A 6,045-nucleotide genomic window follows, 5' to 3' on the forward strand; every position below is an offset into this window, starting at 1 on the left:
TCCATATATAGGGAAAATAGGTTAGGTCCCACTGTGGGAAAACGGCGGGGTCTACAATATTGTCTATCTATCAAATAATTGTATAGAATAAAAACAAGTCATTATTTTGTTCCTTACTAATAATCTACAATTTATTTACAATATTTTTTGGTGTCTCAATAACATTTTAAGGTTTTCGACATTCCTTTAATGTACCAATAGAATTGCAATACGAATTCCCTTAGAGAAATTAAAAAAAAACATATTTACATAGACGTCTCTGTAGCTACTAAAAATAACCACTAAACGACAACTATTATATCTATAAACATAATCTAACTTAATATATAATAAAGAATAATTAAAAAAATACTTTACAAAACTACTTTCAAAGTTTGGCGTTTTTATAACAATCCATTCTGTTATTGTCACTGTTTTCTTTATTTTCCTGATTTTCTTGTTGCCATTGGTCTTCGGGAAAATGTAACCATTTTTGACATCAACAACAAAGGGTTTCCATTCGCATGATGTTTCGGTACGCTCTAGGTAAACACCTTGAAATCTATAGGGCAATGAATCCTCATGGAAATACGTTTGTGTGGTCTCTTTAATGCGACGAATACTGTAATTAAATCACAAATTATTATTGAAAGGAAAATATTTTTCACATATTTGTCATACAATTCCTTTTTGGTCAATTCCTGCTTCCTTTGGACAATACGTTGTTGGTCCATCTCTTCGCATTCTTTACGCAGTCGTTCGATGTTTATGTTAATGTAATTTAATCGCTTCTCTTCACCATTAACAAATTTCTCCAGTTCTTTCGTTTCGTGTTTAAGTCTATCCATTTAATTTGTATACCGACTGAGTTCATGTTCCTGGGCTTTAACATGGTCTTTAGTTGGGCTGAAAACAAGCGGTCTTGTAATTGGTGAAATTCGTTCCAATTGTCGGCGGGGTCACATTATCACTCCATCCTCCCTTACTTACTCATTTGTTGGTAATGTTTGGCACATTTCCGTGCGATGTTTGTTTCCATTTTTATTATTAAAACAACAAAATAAATTGATCTTTCGATCGATGCGAAGATAATGTCTGACGGATGGAAAGAGAAGACGAGAACCGAATTGTTTACGAATGAGGTGGGAGAAATAATAACGCCAAACCAAAACAAACAAATGCAGTGTGTCACATTGTGTTAATGTAACACAAAGAATGCTGCCATGAACACAGACACATGAAAAGTAATGCCAATTCTTTGTTATTGTGGTGTTCACATGTTAAAGTAAACGACTACTATTGGCATAAATTTACATTTATGGTATCATGGTCAAATGATTTCACCCGAGCTGTCAAAATGCTTTATATTTTCACTTAATCGTATGACAACTTAAACAAAAAAATTACAGTTTGGGGATTTCCAACCAATATAATAAAATAGGGTAAAATCAAGTGTTTTTGTATAAGGGAGGACGTTTAACAAAGAACAATTTCGAATTCTATGGGTACCCAATTTTGCTTTTGGGTCATTTTTAAAAACATGAGTTGTCGTAATTGTACCATGGTTGAAACTCTTTTGAAATGGAATCGAAGTTCCATTTAAAGATGGTTTCAAATAAAATAAAAATGGTTTCAAAAAACATCAACGAATTTTTCGAATGAAGATGTTTTCATGACCTTTTCTCTTTGCATTCATAAATCGCAATAAATATGTGTAAAAATTCTTAAAGAAAACCCCACACATATAAAAATTGGCCTTCATTTTAAATTTTTAAACTACTTTTTATATTTATATATATATATATAAAAAAATGCAGGTAAAATCCGCCAACCGGGTTTGAACCGTATGCCCCATGTTTCATAAAGTGAGTGCGCAGCCGCATGAGCTACGGCCATAACGTGTGAGATGACAGCGATTGTATGTTATCTATGCTAGTTGAGTCTCATTGCTCAAAGACTATTCACGATATTTCCTTATGTTTTTGCAATGCAAATTTTCCAATGAAAATGCGTATACCCAAATAAACATCTTAACAGAAAAGAAGAATTCGTGAACACGACCCTTTTAAATTACATAGAATTGATCTTTTCGTTTCAACGTGTACTTTTTTTACAAACGTAATTTATTTTTCACATGTTTGTCAGTGTGTGATTCACTGATCTTTTAATTAAGCTTGTGAGTGCGTGTTACACACACACGCACACACAAAACACCGTAAGTGTAAGGGGTGGTTTTTGGAAGAAAAATGTAACGTTCTGCCATTATGTGTTGTTATATGACAACGACAAGCAAAATGATCTCATTTGCACAACGTTCATGCAAACAGATATACACTGATTTGCCACACGGCGACAATTGTCTTCGGTGGACGAAGTGGTAAGCCGGCTGCAGTTTTGCATGGATGCGTTTTACGAATAAGGTCGTAGGTTCAAACACCACGGCTGGCGTTGTAGTTTTTTCTTGACAACATTATTTTTACAAATTTGATTATTTAACATATTAAAAACGTCTTTTTAGCTTTTTATTTTTCCTTAGTTCTGTTAAAAAAATATTCGAAATAAATTTATGATACAAACTAATACAATAATGATAATTATAACAATTATAAAAAAAGTATTTAAAATAAAAAATAAAAAAGATCCACAATGTGATTTAAATCAAACCCACAATTTTTTAAAGTGATGTCTTTAAAAATATTATTATTATAATTGAGTATCTTTTTTATTTTTTTATTTTAAATACTTTTTTTATAATTGTTATAATTATCATTATTGTATTAGTTTGTATCATAAATTTATTTCGAATATTTTTTTAACAGAACTAAGGAAAAATAAAAAGCTAAAAAGAAGTTTTTAATATGTTAAATAATCAAATTTGTAAAAATAATGTTGTCAAGAAAAAACTACAACGCCAGCCGTGGTGTTTGAACCTACGACCTTATTCGTAAAACGCATCCATGCAAAACTGCAGCCGGCTTACCACTTCGTCCACCGAAGACAATTGTCGCCGTGTGGCAAATCAGTGTATATCTGTTTGCATGAACGTTGTGCAAATGAGATCATTTTGCTTGTCGTTGTCATATAACAACACATAATGGCAGAACGTTACATTTTTCTTCCAAAAACCACCCCTTACACTTACGGTGTTTTGTGTGTGCGTGTGTGTGTAACACGCACTCACAAGCTTAATTAAAAGATCAGTGAATCACACACTGACAAACATGTGAAAAATAAATTACGTTTGTAAAAAAAGTACACGTTGAAACGAAAAGATCAATTCTATGTAATTTAAAAGGGTCGTGTTCACGAATTCTTCTTTTCTGTTAAGATGTTTATTTGGGTATACGCATTTTCATTGGAAAATTTGCATTGCAAAAACATAAGGAAATATCGTGAATAGTCTTTGAGCAATGAGACTCAACTAGCATAGATAACATACAATCGCTGTCATCTCACACGTTATGGCCGTAGCTCATGCGGCTGCGCACTCACTTTATGAAACATGGGGCATACGGTTCAAACCCGGTTGGCGGATTTTACCTGCATTTTTTTATATATATATATATAAAGTAGTTTAAAAATTTAAAATGAAGGCCAATTTTTATATGTGTGGGGTTTTCTTTAAGAATTTTTACACATATTTATTGCGATTTATGAATGCAAAGAGAAAAGGTCATGAAAACATCTTCATTCGAAAAATTCGTTGATGTTTTTTGAAACCATTTTTATTTTATTTGAAACCATCTTTAAATGGAACTTCGATTCCATTTCAAAAGAGTTTCAACCATGGTACAATTACGACAACTCATGTTTTTAAAAATGACCCAAAAGCAAAATTGGGTACCCATAGAATTCGAAATTGTTGTTTGTTAAACGTCCTCCCTTATACAAAAACACTTGATTTTACCCTATTTTATTATATTGGTTGGAAATCCCCAAACTGTAATTTTTTTGTTTAAGTTGTCATACGATTAAGTGAAAATATAAAGCATTTTGACAGCTCGGGTGAAATCATTTGACCATGATACCATAAATGTAAATTTATGCCAATAGTAGTCGTTTACTTTAACATGTGAACACCACAATAACAAAGAATTGGCATTACTTTTCATGTGTCTGTGTTCATGGCAGCATTCTTTGTGTTACATTAACACAATGTGACACACTGCATTTGTTTGTTTTGGTTTGGCGTTATTATTTCTCCCACCTCATTCGTAAACAATTCGGTTCTCGTCTTCTCTTTCCATCCGTCAGACATTATCTTCGCATCGATCGAAAGATCAATTTATTTTGTTGTTTTAATAATAAAAATGGAAACAAACATCGCACGGAAATGTGCCAAACATTACCAACAAATGAGTAAGTAAGGGAGGATGGAGTGATAATGTGACCCCGCCGACGATTGGAACGAATTTCACCAATTACAAGACCGCTTGTTTTCAGCCCAACTAAAGACCATGTTAAAGCCCAGGAACTTGAACTCAGTCGGTATACAAATTAAATGGATAGACTTAAACACGAAACGAAAGAACTGGAGAAATTTGTTAATGGTGAAGAGAAGCGATTAAATTACATTAACATAAACATCGAACGACTGCGTAAAGAATGCGAAGAGATGGACCAACAACGTATTGTCCAAAGGAAGCAGGAATTGACCAAAAAGGAATTGTATGACAAATATGTGAAAAATATTTTCCTTTCAATAATAATTTGTGATTTAATTACAGTATTCGTCGCATTAAAGAGACCACACAAACGTATTTCCATGAGGATTCATTGCCCTATAGATTTCAAGGTGTTTACCTAGAGCGTACCGAAACATCATGCGAATGGAAACCCTTTGTTGTTGATGTCAAAAATGGTTACATTTTCCCGAAGACCAATGGCAACAAGAAAATCAGGAAAATAAAGAAAACAGTGACAATAACAGAATGGATTGTTATAAAAACGCCAAACTTTGAAAGTAGTTTTGTAAAGTATTTTTTTAATTATTCTTTATTATATATTAAGTTAGATTATGTTTATAGATATAATAGTTGTCGTTTAGTGGTTATTTTTAGTAGCTACAGATACGTCTATGTAAATATGTTTTTTTTAATTTCTCTAAGGGAATTCGTATTGCAATTCTATTGGTACATTAAAGGAATGTCGAAAACCTTAAAATGTTATTGAGACACCAAAAAATATTGTAAATAAATTGTAGATTATTAGTAAGGAACAAAATAATGACTTGTTTTTATTCTATACAATTATTTGATAGATAGACAATATTGTAGACCCCGCCGTTTTCCCACAGTGGGACCTAACCTATTTTCCCTATATATGGAATTTAAGTCAGGCCACTGTGGGTCTACCTTTACCCTTTGCATTTTAAAATGGCCAAATTTTGGAAGTTGTGGTTGACTTGGGAATAAAAGTGAAACATATTCTAAGAGCTCTTTCGATTACCTTTGAATTGGCATCAACCCCATAGACCACCGCCTCCAAAATTTGGCACAGTGGGCCAATAGCAAAAAATACTCTTTGTATTTTAAAATGGCCAAATTTTGGGAGTTGTGGTTGACTTGGGAATAAAAGTGAAACATATTCTAAGAGCTCTTTCGATTACCTTTGAAGTGGCATCAACCCCATAGACCACCGCCTCCAAAATTTGGCACAGTGGGCCAATAGCAAAAAATACTCTTTGTATTTTAAAATGGCCAAATTTTGGGAGTTGTGGTTGACTTGGGAATAAAAGTGAAACATGTTCTAAGAGCTCTCTCGATGGCCTTTCAAATGGCATCAACCCCATAGACCACCGCCTCCAAAATTTGGCACAGTGGGCCAATAGCAAAAAATACTCTTTGTATTTTAAAATGGCCAAATTTTGGGAGTTGTGGTTGACTTGGGAATAAAAGTGAAACATGTTCTAAGAGCTCTCTCGATGGCCTTTCAAATGGCATCAACCCCATAGACCACCGCCTCCAAAATTTGGCACAGTGGGCCAATAGCAAAAAATACCCTTTGTATTTTAAAATGGCCAAATTTTGGGAGTTGTGGTTGACTTGGGAATAAAAGTGAAACATA

This window comes from Musca vetustissima, unplaced genomic scaffold, assembly GCF_032173495.1.
Source record: "Musca vetustissima isolate MV318-11 ecotype Yass unplaced genomic scaffold, APGP_CSIRO_Mvet_v1 utg45541, whole genome shotgun sequence".
Taxonomy (NCBI): Eukaryota; Metazoa; Arthropoda; class Insecta; order Diptera; family Muscidae; genus Musca; species Musca vetustissima.